Consider the following 21,514-nt stretch of genomic DNA (forward strand, 5'->3'; position numbering starts at 1 on the left):
CAGCCGAACCTCAGCCCCCTAAGTAGGAAGCACCCTGAACCTTGTTTCCCAAGAAGTGGAATGCCATCAGCTTCCCTCTACCCCATCAGACATGGATACAGAGGGAAGGGAGCTGGCTGCCTGTGGTGGCAACTAATTACACAAACATGCCCTATATAAACCTTCCAGGAGAATTCTAACACACATGCCCCCAAATCCACTCTCAAATGCTGTTTTACATTAAATCCCCGAAATACGCAAAGCTTCCATCAGAACTTAAAATGGAATGTGCAACTGCCAGTAAGCAACATAACTTCATGGTTAATACCCTCTTCCTTCCCCTGAATCCCAAAGCCAGATAAAAGATGAACTTTTTCAAATATTTACCCTTTCGGCTTTTTTCTTTTGTCACTGCCTTAGTATTGCCTCAATGTATCTACTCTATTTGGGGATTTGTTTGGTTTTTTATATATTTGGCAAAGTCCAATAACATTCACAATAAACCAAAAACATAAATATTAAAAATAAAAAACTAAATTATATGGAATATTCTGTACTATCAGCAAGCCTTTTTCTTCTTGCGCTGTAGCCTTTTATTAAAATCTAATACTAACACCAGATTAATGTGACAGCCACGAGTATACAAACCAAGTTACAAAGGAAATAAGCTTTTATTACTTTTCCAAAGATACAGCTAGCTTAAAAGTAACAGAGGGATGATGAAAATCTCTAAGGGGGAAAAAAAAAATGAGTGTTTCTGAAAAAAAATATTCAAATTGTTAAACAGTTAATTGGATTGCCAGGCTGACAGTTAATACAGAAATCCTCCTTACACAAAGTCTTTACTTCAGCTGTGTATTTCCCCAAGTACAAAAAGAATTTAAATCAAACTTTTCTTTAGCATATGAGATGTTGAGATGGGTGATGGAGTTACGCACTAGCACACAGTACCAATACAGACAATAACCAGGACCAGTAATAAGAAATAGAACTGGATTAGTCAGACACCAAAAATATGCATAACAAACTGCCCCAAAATAGTTTTTGTCCTGCTGGAATTCTCCAGGAGTGTTATGACTTCAAATGCAACAGTTGCAGAGCTCCAGCTGGAAGAGTCCTTCTCAAAAAGTCGTTAGACATCAGAGAGTGAGTCATTCTTTAGTGAACATTAATGATAAAAAGTTTCAGAGCCATTAGTGAAGTCGAACGTTAAACTTCTTCTAAACCATTAAACAGATGTTCCAGCCTTTATGCTAGCATGACTTTTTTCCTAATTGCCTCAATTACGTCCTACCAGGAGCCTGTTGTTCCTGCAACTCAGCACAGGACTCGAACTTCAGCTGAAACTTTTCTCATCTCCTTCCACCTCTGCAGTTCCTTTTGTCCCTCATAAAGGGCAACAGCAGCTAACAGCGGGGTCTCACAAGGAGATCAAGAGACAAAGCTGCAGAAGCGACGGCAGCAGAGGAAGGAGGAACATCTTTCACAAGTGGGTCTGAGCACCAGGAAAGTACAGTGGTGAGGACAGGAGGAAGAGCATAGCAGAAGAGGGCCAGACAAATCTCCAACTATCCCATTTACATTTAGCCCCACAACAAAAATTTCCCTGGAAAGGAGTTACTGGTTGGCATAGGTTAATGGCCTGTTAATCACAGAACAGGTCTTTAGATTTAACTGTAATTAAGCCTTTTCTCTCCTTTGCTCCCCCTTGCCCTTAAAGACCATTTACTGTACATCTTTCTTCCCCTTAAGAGGCCCATGAGGCTGGGGATGAAAGCAACAGTTCGTTATTTTTAGAAGACATGACTGCAAATGGCTTCCAGCTGAAATGTTAGAAATCTTTTCAAGCAAAGTGACTTGATATGACTCATTTGCTAATGTCATAAGCCTGTGGCACAAAACATCTTAAAAAAGATAGTTTTGTCTAACTGCTTATTAAATAGGATCCATTTTTATATTACTATGTTTTTGTTTTCCTTCTGCATCTCAAATAATCTAATTTCTCAACAATTAAGCAGTTTGTTTTAATATACTCCTGCTGATTTAAATAGGAAACAATACAAGCAAAAGGCTATAATCTTTATTAGGTCAATGATAGTTTCAGTAGGTTGCAGTAAATTAAAAATTTCATTATACGCAATTAAGCAACTTCATTAATATAATTGCCATTTTCCTCACTCTTTTGGCTTAGTATATTTAGTATATGCAAATAATTATATTGAGATATACACGCAAACAAGCACATACATGTATTTTCCACCTACTATCCCTATATTAAGTGTAGGTAGAAATCAGTAATGGGCTTCTGAAAACCAGTTAAGAAACTACACTTAAAAAGCAGCTTCCCACCATTAAAAGCTGCCCACTGTGGGCAACAGTGTAAGAACACACAGCTCTGCAAGTTAAGCACATGGGAGCGTGTATGTACCATACTGACTCATTACTTACTCGTTGTCTTAATAAAGCAGAGCCTATTTGTTTTCTAGTTACAGAGCCTGGACAAGGGTCATAACCTGGACTGAAATGTGAAATGCCACACCACAATACAACGCCACTCCTATAGTTGACAGAACATTCATCTGTTCTTGGAAACATGAAGTTTTACTTCGCAAAAGAGGGAGTTATGTTATGAAACTAGTAAAAAAAAAAAAAAAAGGTCCAAAAATGTTATGATTGTCTATCTTGCAGAAGGGAAGCAATTTTCAGCCAAGTAATTGGTACATTTTCTTAGTGCATTATGTTTCTCAAAACATGTTACTGTAGGTGGAGATTAGCATCCCTTTTCTTCAAGAGGAAAATTACTTGTCTTCTATAGTGACTGGAGCTGTCATTCCAAGAGCTGACAAATGTTAACAATCTCTGGAGGTGTTCTTTACAAACATCTCAAAAATAAATAAATATATTCAGATCAAGGATCCAATGACCAAAGAAAGGTTATAAATAGAAAGAAAATACCACAGTTTGAATATTCATATGCACCATATATCCATCACAAGTAAAACTGTTTTAAAATAGCTAAATCGTCACATTCACATCTAGTACTGAACTTTGCCAGAGAAAGGACACAGAAATATTTAACAAAACAAAAAGTTTGCTATACTTTGTTTTGCAGGTAATATCAAAGAAAAAGCTAAGCTAGACAACAGCTCCTTTACTGCCATCCAGTCTATTAATCTGTGTAGATTCGCAAAACCCTTACATCTGTGTTCATGAAACTGTACAAATTGTTTTCTTTACATTATGTTTGTTGTTCTTCATCACATTATCACTGGAGTTTCTTGAAGGTGTTTCCAATGCTTGCAACAACAAAACATGAAGCTGAACCTCATTATCCCACTGGCTGAAAGCAGATCCACAAAGTCCCAACAAACCAATTTGCTCAAATTGATTTCTTAAACCACAGTAACTATCGTAATTTGTTTAAAGCTATGATGCCAACATTCCAAGACACTGTCTATATGCTTAATACACTTAAACATTTAAAACTTCAACAATAAAACTCATCTTTCTTTAAAAAAATTACAGCAATACACTAATACACAGAACATAAGGAGACACGCAAATACTTTTCATTCTTCTTTGCAAGAAATTATCAATCATAATTGATGGGGACAGAAGACTTAAGATATTATGACTTCAGTCTTACTATAAAGTTAGTATCTTGTTAAAGAGGACAAATAATATGTATTCAGGGCATACAAACAGGTAACATTTTCTAGGGTCAGACTATACCTGCTTTGTGTACTTAAACAAGAAATTTACAGCTTCAAATGAAGAACTGCAAAATACTTCATTAGACACAATGCAAAAATGTTTCCTTAGCCCTTCCTCACCTTTTCCATTAGGAGGCCTGAACTTCCCTGACAGATGCAGTGCCTGATTTCAACATTTTCTTTCAGTTACTGTGGAGACATATCCAGCTTAGATCCCCTCATTTCCCAGATGGAAGGGACTCAAAGCAGCTCTTTATGGATGAGCTACACCTGCCCCACCTGAGAAGCACGTCTCATGTATCCTCCCACACTAAGCCAATCATTTAAATCCTGGAAAGTTTAAGAAACAGAATTATTCAGGAGGATCAGACTTCTAGCAGAAAGGGAAAGACATCAAAATTTTCTTCTGCTGATTACATGAAAATGGGAGAACAACCTAGACCATTTAAGCCTCTGAAAGGCTTAAATGAAAGACTAATTATCATTTATTTCACTTCATTACATAAAAGTTCATAGAGTGGAGAAAGGAAGGAAGCTGTGATACCTTATCAATGAATGAAAGGCCATTATTTTCAAAGGAAAAGTAATTCATGAAAGGATGAGTTATGTATTGTAGAAAATAATTATGTAATATAATATTCTGTATTATATATAGAATACATTCTGACATTATACAGGTTAAGAACCTGAGAAAAATACCGACTGTTTCTCCTAAAGAGAATGCCACATCTGTACAGCCAAAAGTATTTGATAACTTACATTTTTCTTTTAGTAGGAGTGAGATTATTCATTAGTTGACTGAAGCCTGCACTACATTGCATGCACTGACTTGGTGCAATGCCTGTTATTAGTGACTTTCTCAATCATACAACTTCCTCCTTTGCAAATAGGAACAGCTTTTTGTCATTAGTCATGATGAGGTGCCATTTAGCTTACCGTGGAACAAGGAAGATGCTGGAGTCAGCCAAAGTTAAAACTTTCTGATACTAAACAGCAGGTTACTTGATGTCTTCAGCATTAGCATTTAAGTTCACTGCAGCTCAACTCATTTTGTATCAGAGAAGATTTATATCAAGCAGTGGGAAGTCACGTCATCTTCTGGGTCTGTCTTACAGAATTACCATCAAGAACACAGGTTATAATAAGCAACAAATAAAAGCATAGTTAGGTGAATATTTCAAGTGCTATTAAAACTTGTAAAGGTTACTCCGGTGCTAGAAGTATTTCATAAACATCTCACTCTTGGAGATACTTCTTGAAATGAAACATTTTCTTTTCTCTTATAATTTAAGTGGATAGTGTAGTGGAATTTTATATGCCAGTATATGCCATTTTATACAAGCCAGTAGCAAGCTACATAATTTGCTTCATCCTATGCCATTCTGAAGCAAAATTTACTGTTCACAGGTCCTTTTGACCTTAGGCTGAGATCCCAAAAGGTGTGAGACAGGGACAACTGCAAATGTTCACAAGGGCATTTTGATGATCTCCTGTTTAAACTTAAGCTTGGTACACACCATGTTCTCACTTCCACGTTATCTGAGGATGGTTTCAGTTGGAAGGAACATCCGAATATCATCTAGTCCAACCCCCGTGCCATTGGCATGGAAATCTTAGGTATTATGAAGAAAGCACCATTTTTTCTTCACAATTCTTCCCCCTGAAATAGGTACTTTCTTCTTGAAATTTATATTTGAAAGACCAAGCTTGCTTCTTTCTTTTACAAGCAATACAATTAACTATCCTGCAACAACCTTTCACCTCCACTGAATCAACTTCAGTCAGATCAACAACAGTTCCAAGGTCTTCCTACCAGATCTTATTTTTCATTTCATCTTCATTCTAGGGAGGCTGGAAACTCTGTCAAATGCCAACTACAAGCAGTAAATCCAAGCTTAATTTTACAACAGGCAGTCTATGCCTTTATTGAAGGAAATTGCACCTCATTTTAGATAACATTACATTTCTACCTCACACACAGCCCTAAACACTACAACTGCACTCCTACTTCCTATCAGTGAATACAGCATGGAATGAAGGCAGAAAACGTGCTGCCATCTCCTTGATAAACACTGAAGATATAACTTTTTATGTGAGACAATCTGAGCACTAAACGAAGACACATAGTCTTCCATGTTAGAGCAGACTTGCTTTCTCATCACACATCACAACTAAACATTTTTTCTAAAGTATATAAAAAGTTTTTCAAAGATCTTAAGTATTTAAATCACAGAAGCATGAGATGAAAAATGACAACTCTCCAAAGAACAACAACAACAAAATGTATCAATTTTTTTAAAACATAGGTTAAAAAATACCTATCTATCTCATCAGCATGACAAAGTCTTATATGGAATATCAGTTTAAATAACAGTATATCAACACCACAGCTCTGACAGCTTACATTAATTTAGCAACAAAGCAAATAATTAGGGTTTCTTCACTTAAACAATTAAAAAATTATCTAGGACCTAAAAAACTACCTACTGAATCAGAAGAGTGGGTTTGGAAAAATTTAACTATTACATGTAAGACCTGCATAAACTTTCTTTAGAAACTACCATGCCATTTTTGCATTATGGTAGTTACATCTTTTACCTTTTCTTCAACAATTGTTCCTGTTATGAGCATTTTCTGGTCTTGAAAATGATAGTATTAGAGTATCCAAATTGAGGAAAAAGCACCTGAAGAGTGAAACCTCAGTAATTTAAATCCTGAAAAAGAAAATCACATTTTCAAACTGGGAAACAACAACAACAAAAAAACCCAAGTAAAGATGTTTCCTCTCAGAATATATACTTGATTAACAGCAACTGTTATGAAACACTGATTTACATGCAAAAATACCTTAAACAGCATTGAAATATTTGAGTATGCAATACAGATTCATAAGGAAAAAAAAAAATCTCCAAATCTTCTTTTTTGTTCAAATATACAGCAGCAAACATACTTTTTCAAACACAGCACGACTTCTTAAAAGCAAGGAAATTTCACTATGTTAAGACAGAACACTTCTTTATTGGAAAATGTTTGACATCACCAAGTCAAAAAAGAGCCCACATCCAAAAAATCTCTCGCTATTGTTCTACTGCATTCCATTCCTGTTACATCAACCCAATATTTGTTACAAATTAACTCTGCCCTGCAGGCCAGTGAATTTCTATTAACAACTTATTATGGAGGAAAGTAAAGCAGCACAGTCAAGAGCTCTACCAATCAGACAAAGCCAGCTGTCATTCTGCTTAACTTCTACAAGGAATGTCCTCAGACCCACATGAGAGAAAAGAAACACCATTTGGCATTTAAACTTGAGGTGCCAGGATGCATTAAAGCAGAAAACAAGCCTGGATTGATTACTCCGATTTTAAAAGGTCAAGAATCGCTAAGGTTTTTTTGTTTGTTTTAATGCATTTGTTTTAAGTTGATTTACAAGGCAATTGTTTTAAATTGTAAATTATAACCTTGTATAATGGGTACTGCCGTAATTAGATTTTAACTGTATGCTAATCTGAACAGGGGGGAGGGGGTTCATGCTTTCTCATGCTATTCTGCAAATAAAGACTGCATATTCCATAAAAATACTAAATCAGATCAATAAAACAGATATTTTTAATGGATTATATGTCTGTAATGTAAACTGCAGGGTTTCCACAAATTATGAACATTTTGAAACATTTAAATTTCATTTGAAAATGCGATTTTTGCTTCTTTCGTATGACCACTGATTCATATCAACCGTTTTCCAAATGGACACGGATAGGGGAGCAGCGTAGAGAACACAACTACAGTAAGATAAGCAAACCAACTCATAAAGGCTTCATCTTTGCAGTCTTTCAAGATGTATCACTAAAATCAAAATCAAGCTTGGTCTTAAAATCATAACAAAGATATTCTAGAATTAACAGCATAAAACTTATTCTCCTTCAACATTTCACTTGGGATTTGTTTATAGACTCAAATGAACCCAAAACTGTCCTTTTTCTTTTACAGATCATACTGATGATTTCATTTTTAATCCTAACAAATTTACCACAGTGATGATCAAAGAAAAGACAGAAAGCTTATCAGTATAATCAGTGGTAAAATAGCTGCAGTGCTATTTTCACTCATGATCTCATCTTTGAAAAACAAACTTTTTCCAAAAGATTTCTCCTTCAAGAAAATAAACACTTTTCAGGCAGCAATGTCAAATTTAAGTCAGTGAAACTAAAGAAGGAATCAGATGTCCTGGCCTTATGCATATACATTTACCATCCCTTAGACTATGAGATTAATAACATCCAAACCAGCCTCACCCTTATTTGTCTGGGTTTGGGGTGGCAGGTCCCAAAACCAAAGGAGCATTCCATCAGAAGGGAGCAGAGGATGGCTGCACAGCTAACGGGACATGTGGCTCCAGCACCCAGCCCCAGTGCAGGAATCGGCTGATGTGCAGCCACCATCAAAAAACTGCTTTAATTTGGTGGTTACCATCGATCTCTCTAATGTCTTGGTAACAGGAAGAAACATAAATGTGTGCTTAAATATGCTGCTGACATCATACAAAAGTTAAAGGCTCATCTCACTTCCCTCACATCAATTACTCCAATGGAAAATAGGTATGGAGGAGGTTCTGTTGAATCTGACCTTCACAGCTGCATCGCTCTCTGCAACCACTGACCAAAATTATTGCACACACAGTGTTCCTCCCCTTCCCACATCTCAATTTTCCATGTACAGCCATCAAATTTCATCTTAGCAGTTTTGATTAATAGAAATATTATCACAGGGATTAAAATGTATTTAAATAAGCTAGTTTAGACTTAATTAAATGTTTCAGGAAGACTTTATGTTAGAGCATGATTAGCAACTTCTTTACAGGTAAAGCTGCCACTACACAGCATATACCAAACCTATGAAAAATTGCTAGTACCTACATCATGCTTCTGAAACAACCATAGACCAAAGATGTAATGAGAAGCAAAAGTAATGCCCATACATTTGTTCCTCGCTATACATCACTTCAGAAGTTCTCTTCTGGACCAAAGTGCATCTGAAGTTACTTATAGAGGTTATGTGCTCAGAAGTGCAGAAATGAATCCAGCAAAATAATGAAATAATCAATCTGAGCAACACTGCACAGGAAGTCATACTCAGCAATGCAATGAGATGCTGGAAGCAAATTAATCTTGATTTGCCAAAACTGCCCACCTATAGGTGATAGTCACTTCTGCATTTGCACTGGTATACTTCAAAGTGTACTGGCGTGCAAACATGTGCTCTTCTTGAAGTTGCACACCTAGCTTCCATCTTAGCACAATATTACTTCATTTCTATCATCAGCAAAATACTAGACAGTGTACTTTTGTTTTTTGTTATGACTTGAGCTTTGCTTTGTTGTTTTCAGGGGGTTTTTTGTGTTGTTTTTTTTTTTTTTAACTTGAAGGCATTTTATTCTACCCTTATACAAGCAAATTGCTCCTTTCCATAGTGCACTGTCAACAATAATCCTGCATAATAAGATGGTGCTAACACTTCACAATGAGATTTTCTGTTGGTGCCCAGAAAAAACATCTGCAAGAAAGGGTTTATTCAGAACTAGGTTTGTACACTAATAATGTTCGTATCCCCTCTCCCTCACAGCTGCTGATGATTACAGACTAGAGATGGAACATATGCAGAGAGGCTGGTTCTGAAAATACAGCCCTTAAATATTGCCCTTTTATTTCACTGTTTCCCTTTTGATCCGACTCTTGACATCCACAGTTTATAATCGACAAACACTTTTAAAAGCTTTCACGTTTTAACCAAAGATAGAGGCAGAAATAGTTCAGCAGAATAAAGAGACCTTTGGACCCATCTTGGGGCTGGCTGTCTCCGAAACCCTGACTGCCTACTTCACCCAGCCGATAGGCAGAGTGCTGTTGGAAGAGAATATATAATGTCCTCTGGTGATGATAACTAGAATTTCCCAAAGCTGGGGGAGCTGAACACACACCTGTGTCCAAAGCCACCATGAGCAGCACGGCCCAGCTTTTCGCACGCTGCGGGTGCCCGTGTGAGGGGATTCATTTCAGCATGCCAGAAAATCTGGTTTCCTGAGCCCTTACCTAGCAATGAAGCAAGGTAATTTTAGGAATGAAAGGACGTTGGAGTTTAAGCACATCACCCACATACATTTTGGAAACAGGCATTTGTTTAGTGAACGCACTTGTCTTTAAATATAACCTTTGGATGCCGGTGTTACATCAACGGTGACCACCATCAGTTCATTAACAGGACAGAGAAACTGCTTATGCTTTGACAGGACGAAAGAGTCAACAGAACTGATACAAACAATTACCAATATCTTCCTGACTAATTTAACCAGATCATTCATGTTGGAAGGCATCTCTGAAGGTCATCTAGTCTAAACCCACTGCTCAAAACAGGGTCTACTACAGCAGGTTGCTCAGGACTGAGTCCAGTCGGGTTTTGAATATCTGCAAGGATGGAGATGCCACAAACTCTCTGGGCAGCCTGGTCCAGTGTTCAATCATCCTTAAAGAATAAATTTTTATTGCATTCAAACAGAATTTCCTGTATTTCAGTTAGTGCCCATGGCCGCTCATGCTGTCACTGGGCACCAGGGAAAAGAGCTTGGCTCCATCTTCTTTATTCCCCTCCATCAGCAGGTGCTTACACACATGGGTAAGATCCCCCTGAGCTTCCCTTCTCCAGGCTGAACACTCCCAGCTCCCTCAGCCTCTTCTCATATGTCAGATGCTCCAAGCACTTCCATCATATTCCTGGCCCTTTGCTGGAGTCACTCCAGTAAGTCCATATCCCATACTGGGAAAGACACCACTGGACCCAGCCCTCCAGCTGTGTCTCACCCAGGCTGAGGACAGGGGAGTAGGACGAGTGTAATTTTAACTAGATTCAGTGTTGCACACACCTTTCCTACATGACTGAGATGGACTAACTAATCCACAAGTGAGAGCAATGCTTTCTCATATTTCTGAACTACGGGGTTCAAATTTATATTTCAAAATTTTGTCATTTTATTTAGTTCACTTTCCTGTGAGAGCAAAACCACTTCAATCTGCTTATCCTGAGGTGTAAACCTGAAAGTTAACAAAATCTTTGTGCTTGTTACCCCATAACCCCAAAAGTACAATGCAATCAAAATTGTCCTTTCACTTGTCCGAGCCCATCAAGCTAATGCCAAAAGCAGTATACCTGAACAAGTATATTTCTACAGTATCAGAGAATTACAAAAGGAAAGAAAATCATAATTCATATAAAACTATTATTGCCTCCAGCCTTCAGAACTGCCAATACAATAACATTAGATTTACCCTTAGAGACTTATATTAATAGCTAGCCTTGGCCATGTAAAATCTATGGGACTCCATTTTTATATTTGTGTATGCATATAAATTATACACATACCCACACACACAATCCTAAAAAAAAAAGACCCAGATCTTCTTCGATCACAGATCTTGTAAAAACTTCTGAGCAAATACCAGAGTAAATACAGATGAAGTTTGAAGCTCTTCCTGCGATGATTCACTTGCACAAGACACATGGCAAAAACAATGGGATCTATACATTACAGCAATGACACTGTCTTCCTCTGCGTGGGCAGTATCTAGTGTGCTGTCAAGGCTACTGAGATATGAACAGAAACAATAAGACTAAAACAAGCTTATGAATGCAAGATGTTTACACGTAATTTAGAAAACAAATTTCCTGCCCTTTTTTTGGAAGCCGAATTCCACCTTGCCAGATCACACAGTTCAGCTCTTTGTACCAGAATTTTATGTAAGACCCCACATTACAAAACCAAATGACGTAACAGGCATTTTTAAAGGAGCACCAGGGTAGTTATTACAACAAGCTACTTGTGCCTTAACATGCATACAGGTTCAGGCTGCCTCTTAAAAAATGCTGGTCCTCTAACTCCATATACATTTCATTTCCTAATGCTTAATATTTTAGAACAGAACTGAAAGAATAAACAAAGGCATGAAGGCATCCCGTTTTTGTACTATGAGGGGAAAATGTAATGTGATCCTGTGACTCAAATTCTTGCCCAGACCTCCTCTACACCTTCAGAACTGTATGTAATACCATATGAATGGATGTCTAGAATATTCTTGACTTAAGAAATACTGGAGTGTCATGCATTATCATAGCCAGTAGACAATCTGTAATCTAAATAAGCATCTGATTAACTAGTTGCCCTTTTCAGCATTATAACTTTTTTATTTGTCAGCTGTGACTACACATATATACGTATATATATATATGTAAATATATATACATATTTATTAGCAAAGGTTTACAACTACAGGAGTCGGTAAGTGCAAGCTCACTGGCCATGCATTAGAAAAACATTTCTTAGTGGGGTACAATCAGTTTGCACAAAGCACCATACATACTACAATCCCGTCGCTTCTCTGGCTTATTTCTGGCTGCTATTGTGAACCAGGTGCCTCTGTATTAAAAGACTGTTTAAGTACCTATTCTCAACTGTTTATGTATTTTGCTCACCTTTTTGCTTTCTTTAGAATATTCTAGATATAGTTATGAAATACTAGTCAGTCAAAAATCCCATTTCTCTAGAAGTTATTCATGAAGTCATAGTTTAAAGAACAGAAAGCTCACATAAGCCTCTATGCCACCTTTACCACCTCCTAAAGTCCCAGTGTTAAATTCTTGGGATTCAGCAGAAGGTTGTATTTATACCAGGAGAAATTATTTCAAGTTAAGATAAAGATCTGCCAATGGAGTTCAGCTAAAGTAGAGGATATTCTCAGGGTGAATCCTACCAGCATTTTATCTTCCTCTTCAGTTTCTGGTTCTCAGGTCAGTACCTTCATGGAACAGACAATTTAGTTCACTGACAAACAGGAACTGTTCTGAAAAGTGATTACTTCCTCAACAGTTATTAATTACTCCAAAACATTCACTCACTAGACTGTCACTAGCATAAACCAGTATTATTTTAATATACACACCACTGATACTCTTTCTTTGTGTTACAGGATCTTGAGGTACAAATTTGAATCTGACTTCTCCCTGCTTTGCAGAAAGAACTAACACAAATGATGTCAAACCTCTTTTTGTTCAGGTATAAAACTTGCTGCTAGAGACTAAACACTGAAGTTAGAAGGCACAGCCTTATTAAATATTAATATTCTGCTAGATTTTTATATTCCATTTCAATATATTTGTGGCCAATAACCATCCATTTTCCCTCACTTGCAGAAGCTGAGCAGGTGTGCAGGTAGCTGGTTACCAAGACAACATACCGGCAAGGGATTAGAGCAGACACTTGTATGTGTATAACTCTGAATAATGCAAACACTGTTAAGTGATACATTTTTCATTATCTGAACATCACATGATGTTTTATGCCATTTAATTTTTTTTTGCCTGTTGAACATGCTCCTCTTAAGAATCCAATTCAAACCTCACAAGCAAGTGTAATGATAGTTTCATTATAACAATGAAAATGCCACTTTACGCATTTCTTCCATGAGCTAGATAAGTAGTTATTCAAACATCTGTTCTATTTCCTACATCTCACATTTAGAAGAACTAAGCAGCAAGACACAGACATTTATAAAAACAAAACTAAGGTGAGGAAACGTACAATTCTATCAAATATATCTGCACTTCACCAAGAAGGCTGGGTACTTTGAAGAGATACATCTCTGCAGTAATTCTCACCCAGTTGCTCTAGAGACAGATACCAGTCCTTTAGCAATATCTTAAGTTTTGTTGAACTGCAGAACATTTGACAGTGTTATATCAATGAGCTATGAATTATAACATCAAGCAACAACCTGTTAATTAAAAACAAAAATCAACACATCAACACAGGTGAGTAAGAGCCATGTATTAAAAGCTTTTCTGTTCTTAGAGATAATTTGAAACACACCTATTCAAAGCAAAACCTTTACATAGATTAGAATATATATCACTGCCTGCTAATTTTAATGGTTCATTTTTATTTTACACATACTGCCAGAGGACAGAAATCTATAGCTTTCTCCATACTTCTCATAGTAATAGCACACTTCAACTATACCCAAATACGTCATCTAGGAAAGCACAAAATAATGAGAAATGGCCCTTTTTTTATCCACTACAAATCAGATCAACAAACTCCTGCAAGATCAAAGAGCTACGTTTTATAATTCAGCAAACCTCAACCTCCACTTTACTCATTACGATCAGAGAGAGAAATGCTGAAGTTTCCTCATGTGGATGGAAAATGTTAAGTGTTACTGTCATTCTATCCTCAGCAACATGAAGGAGAAAGAGATTCAAGTACACGGTCCTTCAAGTAAGTATTTCTAGAATTGAAACTAGGAGCCAAAGGTTTAAGTGCTGCTACTTTAAATTTTCAGATTTAAAAATGAGGAAGATAAAACCTGATGTATTTTAATGGATACATCTATGCTTTTCTAAGGCAAAGAAGAACAGAAAAGACAAGTTCATGTGCTTTTTTCATCCTTCTCCTATACCATAACTGTTTCCTGCTATGAGCAGGAAGCACCTTCCCTTGCCCAAAACTGAAGTAACACACTTCCTCCCTAAACAAACATTTTCAGGGATATTATCAAAGCCAAATTTCCCCAAAATGCTGGAAGTTACCTGTACTTAGTTTCATTTCAAACTTCTAACTGAGCTCACAAAACATAGAGACACGAGATAAAAGCATTTTTAGTAATTGAAATGTATATCCTCCTTTCATACCTGGTAGTTAGATAACTCACCTGTCCTGGAGCTTTTGAAAGCCCTGCCAGAAATATAAATAATTTTGAAAAACCTGCATGTTCCACACTTAAAGGTAGAACCTCAACAGATGAGTACTTTAAAGTGGGCTGAGGCTGTTGAAGTTTGTGGAGGTGAACTAAGTGTCTACATATTTCCCAGGACTGTGGCTTCAGGGCTTTCAATATCACAGAAAGTCAACAGAAATTAGAGTCCCTGAGCTTTAACATGCCTGAGCTTGAAAAACTTCAGATCTTTACAGATTAAAAATGCAAATCCTGGAAACACTTCGGCACATGTGACTAATCACTGGAGAGATCCCATTCAGCTCCATGAAGCAACTTGCAAGGCCAAAATGATGCTTACATTTAACTATTACCAGGATTAGGGTTTTAAATTTTGCTGCAGAGTGCTCAGAAAAGATGAGAGACTCAACCTGTCAACTCCTTAATTAGACGGAGTTGCAATTCTCTGACTAGCCTCCTCCGAAGAAACAGCCATCTGTTTCATGTTGCAAACATCCCTAACGTCTCATCCTGCTTTACAGTGAACTTATGAGAAATACCTCTTAAAATCAAAGCCCAAATCACACAGTTACTTGTAGAGTTAACGCCATCCATAAGCTCATTGAATTCAGTGCAACCTTACAACAGAATTATTTTTTTAAAACTGCTGTAAGTCTTGTGTCACAAATGTCAACAAAATATAAGGTGGGCTTTCTCAGGACCCCAAGTGTGCCCCCAGCTTTGACTGTCCCTGCCCAGCCCCCCTGGCACTCCCCCCAGCCTGCCCAGGTCCCAGGAGCCCATGTCAGCACCCCCGGGGCCATCAGTCCCTGCCCCGGTGATGCGGCAGCCAAGCCGGTCTCCAGCTCCCCACAGCCCTGCCCAGCCATGGGACTCAATTCTCAACTACCAACAGTAACAGGGGAAGATGAGAGAAAATCCAGATTAAGCAAAATTCCAGACCAAAAAAAAAAATAAATATTGAAATTAAAAATAGTACAAGGCTCTTTCATACTGTCATTTTTAAAGAATCCAACCAGATCTCTCCTGCTGTTACTTTTCATAGAATAATTGTTCCTAACGTGCAAGTGGTATATATATAGCTAAAGCTTCTTGCCATGAGGCAGCAGGCCAGTATCTGCCTCTTCCTCCAGAATTTTATGTTTGTGGTGGGTTAACCCTGGCAAACAGCCAGATCTGCACCGAACCACTTGCTCACTCCTCCTCCTCAGTGGGATGAGGGGAGAAAATAGGATGAGAAAACTTGTGGGTGGAGATAAAGGCAAAGATACCGCTTACCCATTGCCTTCACAGGCAAGGCAGACTCACCATGGTAGTAAATTGAATTAATTTTCCCCAAGAGAAACACAGACAAACTTAAAGCAATACCCTTCTTCCCTCCCAGATTCCACTTCACTCCTCCAGATTCAGTCTCCCCACCCCTGCATGGCGCAGGGGGAACAGGGGCACGGGGCATTACAGCCAGTACACCCCTTCCTTCTCATGTTTTCCCCTGCTGTGGTGGGGGCTCTCCCTAAAGGCAGTTGTCCTTCAGGAAAAATTTCGTCTCCAGCATGGCTGCTTCTCGGGCTGCAGTGACAATCTGCTCAGGCACCATGAAGCATCTCCTCCTTCTTCTTCTCTGACCTCTGTTTCCCTCTGCTGTTTGTCACACTTCTTCCCTCCTCCTCTGTCTGGCATTTTTTGCCCCTTTTTAAAGAGTTTTTTATAGAGGTGCAAGACCCATGGTTGGTGGGCTCAGCTGTGTCCTGTGGGGGGTCCACTGGAGCTGGGCATGTCCAGCACAGGCTTCTTCTCACAGAGGCCACCACTACAGCCCCCCACCCTCAAAACCCTCCTGGCACACCCGCACAGCATCCAGGTGCAACACCACAAAGTTTCTGGAAAGAAACAGAGAATGAACAGTATATCCTGAGTCTCAAATCCTGGGCAGAAGTTAAATTTCGTGGCATCACCCACAAGGAATTACAGATGAGAGTGGGGCAAGAGAGGAAAACAACCTTTGTGACTGCAACAGAGAGCTCTAGGATGTTAAGGAGCAGCAGAACAGAATCTGCTCTCCCAGAACAGGACCAGAAAGAAAAATGCTTTGTTTTAGCTCTTGGGTTTGGGGGCATGGTTTACTGAACTTAAAACCTGGTCACCTTCCCAATATAAACACGATTTCTCAAGTGCATTTACAGCAGTAAGACTGCAAAAGGCTAAGCAACGCTGACCTCAGTAGCAGCACAGAATAGAGTTTGTGCTGGAGAGATCACAGGCGTCTGAGTAATTACCCGCTCTGCTCCACACAACCCCTTTCCCTCCAATCACTTCAGAGCTTTTGGTTGATGAGATTTTGTGATTCTTAACCTTTATTTTATTGTGCTCATGTTGTGATCAATTATATAGATTGTAGGTTAGGGCATTTGCCTAAGAAATTGTCATTTCAGTTTTCTCTGCTGTTGTCAAACTTTGGTCTCTAGGCTTTCTTCGTTAAAAAACACGTTCTTTTATCAACATGTGCTGCATTTGCCTACAGCATTTCCCTTGCTGAAGGGGGCTCTCTTGCATGCTTTCAAAGAGGTAATATAAACATGCCCCTGTTCAATTTTAATTACAATGGAAAGAGGTATTCCCTGTGGTCTTTGGCAATCCTAATATTACAGAGCATAGACTCCAACTAAGAGCTAATCAGATTTAAAAAAAAAACCACCAACAAAACTTGTTTGCAAACACAGTTTTAGTTTAAGCATCCATAAGATTCTAATATGTTATAAAATATTTTATTTCCTTGAGGTTATGTTTGTTATCTATTTAAGTAAGAATCTAATTCTACAGTTTTAATAACAAACCTAAAGCATTTAAACTAATAGCTTTAAGAGATTTAATATACATATACCAATAACGGCCATCCTATTAGTCATGATCACAAACTCATAGCTGCTTGTACAAACTGTGATGGCCTCCAGTAAACAAAACTGGAAGAGAAATTAAATTCTCACACTAATATAAATACAACTCGGCAGCTTCTCATTCATAAATGATACCATTTATATATCAAGGTGATATTTTCAGACAAAGGAAATTATCATACCCTACAGTATCATCTTTCCATATGTTTTGGGTGGGTTTTTTTGCTTTGTTTTTTAAATCAAAGTATTGCTGTAATTTGATCTTCTAATTTGTTACTATAGCCTGGAACTTCTGAATTGCAAAACACTAAGTTCTACATCCTGCTGTTGATTTTTCTTTCATTAAAGAGAGCAAACATTGCTGGTCATCGTCTCCAGCCTTTCAAATACCGTTTATGTCATCAACCTCATAGTTCTATTGAGTCCTGTAAAGTTAAACTGCAGGATTTCTGATAAGGTTTTCATCAAATCCAGTGCCACTCCAGAAACTGAGCACTAATAGTGTTTACAAAACTGCTCCACCATTTTCTCCTACCAATCAGGAAGGCGGGGGGGATAAACCAACTATAAAGATTCAGATTATAAAAATCTAGTAGTTGTCTAAAAGTCATGGAAGTTGTCTTCCATGTCTCTAAAATTGGCAGACTGGCAATTGCTTCACATCTCTCCTTTCACAGCAAGAGACAGATACAGGCACCTGTAAAGGAAACATTTTCAGCTGAGAGCTCTTCCAGGGAGAGCTCTTCCTGGGCATCCATTTCTGTCAATGCACACACAAAGATGATGTGTGTTACAACACCCTCAGCGGCAGTTTCTCATCATGCTCTCTCCTACATGCCTGACCATGCAGAGGAACAGGGAATTGCTTCTATGGTTTTGGCTAAGCAGAGTGGCTGAAATTCAGTCCACATGAAGCAGAGGCAATATGGACAGAGCAGAAGAAAACAAACGTAAAACTTTAGCAGGGACTTCAACTCATGCTTCAACGGGTATGTCTCCAGTGTGCACAACACGCTCAAACCGTGTTTTGATAGTCAAATAGAAAACAAGTTACTACTTCATTTCTGCATACACAATCATCTATTCTTCATGCTCACATTTACCACAGATGTAAAACTTCCCAACATCCTAAAACAATCTCTAGTTGTGGAACAGAACAACAGGAGACATAAATCTGATGTGAAACAGAGAGAGTTAAGAGATCAAGGGAATTGTCAGTGGGCACAGGGAACCTGCAATAGTAGGGAGCTAGTTAGATGTGGTTGCTCAGAGGACCCTGGAAGTAGGAAAAAGGTAGATTGCACCTATAGTGAAAAAAAGAAAAATCCCGCTAGGTTCTGCTGGCTCCTGGCAATCAAGCCACAGAACACTTATAGCCTGCCTAGCATTTATAGAACATGATCATGGTACATAATACACACATAACCAAACATTTATCCTTTCCTGAATACTAAGAAAACACATAACTAAAAACATGAACCTAAAGCTCTTGCTTTAGGCTCACCTTTACCTGTCAGAAGACTTCTTCCACGAACATGTTGAATGTCATCTAAAAAAACCATCATATACAAGCACACACACGCACACACACTAGTCTCAGTATGACAAAGAAAGAGCTACCTACTGCAGATGCAGCTCTAGCTAATCCATCTTGCCTTTTTGGTTTTTTTTTTGTTTCGGGGGTTTTGGGGTGCTTTTTTGCTTCGGTTGTTTTTTTTTAATCCAGTAACATCAGATAATGGGTACCTGAACATTTATTATGAGGTATTATGGAAAAAGGCATGGCTTTCTGAGCAAAACCACAATCCACATGGTCAGCTCAGGTTCACAGGGAATCACCTCTTGCTCTCATTTGGCCCTAGCAGACCTGTCCTGATGCCTGCAAAGACAGGCGGATCTGCACTGAATCCTTCAGCGCTCTAGTTCTGGGAAGACCGGCAAACTCGGCATTAGCACAGCATGATAATCTGGATTCATTTCAGGTCTACTGCTCCAACCTTGACAAACTCTCTAGAAACTCAAGCAGCTTTTTGTGGACCTGACCTGGCCCTACCATGGCTCACAAGGTCAGGCCATGTCTAGAAACCACAATACTGCTGAGATGACTTGAGAACAGCATAGTCTGAACTGCATGGCAGTGGAGCTACCAAACCCTCCCAGAAGAGCAAGTTCTTCACAAGACCAGCTCTGCCATCTTCTTTTGTAGTCTGACCACACACTGATAACTGGAACCTGATAGTATTCCTGTGCCATGACACACGATGTGATCATCTTCTTCCCACTGCTCAGCGCTATCTCCGTATTCCTACTTTACCAACCTCCTCCCACAATGATCACTAACTGCTCACCTTCGCTTCTGCATCTTCCTCTGTCCCTCTCCAGAGGAAGATAAAGGCCAAACAGCAGGCACTGCATGATGCTGGAAACACCAAACCAGGCTGGAGAGCTGATCTATGATCAGGCTAGAACAATAAAGCCCTCATCTGGCTTCCACAGGTCACAAACTGCTTCAGCTTCCAGAGTGTTGCAGTTTGTTGGGTGGATGGTTCATAGTGTACAAACACAACTCACTCACAGGAGCAGACACTTTGAGTAAAGCTGGCAGCTGCAGCACCCCACTTAGAAATGTTTCTGTGCCCTGTTAAGCAAGGCACCCTTTCTTAATTTCTGCGTTTCCACAGAAACACCGGATGAAAACTAAAAACACTTCCCTGCTGCTTTTTGTTTTTAATTTGCTTGCAGAAGGTAACAGAGCATCCATGAATCGTCCACACAGAATTAGTCTGCTGAAGCTTAGATTAATTCAGGACTCACTGAAGAGCTCGGTCCTTGGCATGGAGCAATTAGAGCTGGCTAAAATTTTTGAAAAAGCATGCTGCTTCTGCACCCACTCCAGGATAGGATCATCCTTTGTATGCAAACTTTCTTCAGAAGGAAAAAGCTGACATTGAAAGTCTGCAAAGGCTCTAATTGCTAGACTTCTAAAAAAAAAATAAAAATAAAACCCAGAAAGATAGATCAATGCATTCAAATTCTTCCACAGAAATGCTTTAAAATTCTGGGTTTTATTTTGTGATATGCTCCACTGGCAACGGAGATGCTCTGGAGCATTTCAGAAATAATGGGCCTCTTCGTCAATAGGTCACAAAGGCCCAACACTAAGAGGAGTATCTAGCTTCAGATTAATGAAAAGTTCTATCGGCAGTCCATACTACTTGTTACAGAAGTGCATGCACTTGCTGTCATTGTCTGCTTTGTTATTTGCAAGACAACCCACATCATCCTTCTGCTCTCCCATCAGCATTTTCGTTACTTCCACAAATAGATTAAAAAAGCAGAGACCCTCCACGATGTGTGTGCAGGGAACCTGAATTTCTTGAAGGAAGCAGTGCCAGAGCTATTAAATCAGCCCTTACCCCAAAGGAAGAAAGTCTTGCAAGACAGGGGTCCGTCCCCAGCTGAGTACTTAAATGAAGGAGAAACAGTGAAGAGATCTCACACATGGAAAAGGGTAACTGCTGAATTCCTTCTGCTGTCCTAAAACTTACAAGCACCTACATCCTCAGAGTTCAGGAGATACTCAGATGATAGTACTGTTGCTGAAAATGAACCAGACTGACTGTAAAGAGAATACAGAGTATGAGACAGTCCTTAGCCACCTTTTAATTAAAAACAAACAACTAACCCACCAAAAAACCCCAAAACCGTGCCCACAAAACCCATCACCCAGCTCATGGAAGAAGCATAAAGTTCTTAACTGGAGTAGGGTAGGTTTCACGTGAAATGTACACATAGCTCCCAAAACAAATTACTATCTCCACTCACTTAAAAAAAAAAAAACCCTCATGCTGAACAGTGAGCCAGACACATGACAGCTAGTAAGAATGAGTTCTCAGAGACAGAAATTACTGAGAGGGAAGCAAAATCCAAAGAGTTTATTGCTGTCAAGTCTGGGTGGCAGAACAATCTTAATCACAGAACACCAAAAGAACTGGTACATGAAATTGCAAGTCTGATAGCATGGATATTAAATAAATCCATCAAATGAGGGAGTACCACGTGACTGAAGAAAACCAAATATGGTGCCTATACTTGAGAGGAAAGACGGAGGGGAAAAAAGTCATTTTGGTAGTACAGACAGATCAGTCAT

General features: G+C 38.7%; 1 long non-coding RNA gene across 2 annotated transcripts in view; it reads right to left on the minus strand.

The window, feature by feature from the left end:
- Positions 1 to 6,682, minus strand: part of LOC106901131 — an 81,180-nt gene extending 74,498 nt beyond the window's left edge. Inside the window, exons 1-3 of one of the 2 annotated variants that reach the window (XR_001414250.1) lie at positions 6,643 to 6,682; positions 6,291 to 6,406; positions 4,629 to 4,796 (exon numbers count right to left, since the gene is read on the minus strand). This is a non-coding gene — a long non-coding RNA (uncharacterized LOC106901131). Of the gene's footprint in view, positions 1 to 4,628; positions 4,801 to 6,290; positions 6,407 to 6,642 lie in introns of both variants that reach the window. The other variant, XR_001414251.1, reaches the window with a different exon arrangement.
- Positions 6,683 to 21,514: the final 14,832 nt, after the last annotated feature.

Source organism: Calidris pugnax, unplaced genomic scaffold, assembly GCF_001431845.1.
Source record: "Calidris pugnax isolate Ruff unplaced genomic scaffold, ASM143184v1 scaffold44, whole genome shotgun sequence".
Taxonomy (NCBI): Eukaryota; Metazoa; Chordata; class Aves; order Charadriiformes; family Scolopacidae; genus Calidris; species Calidris pugnax.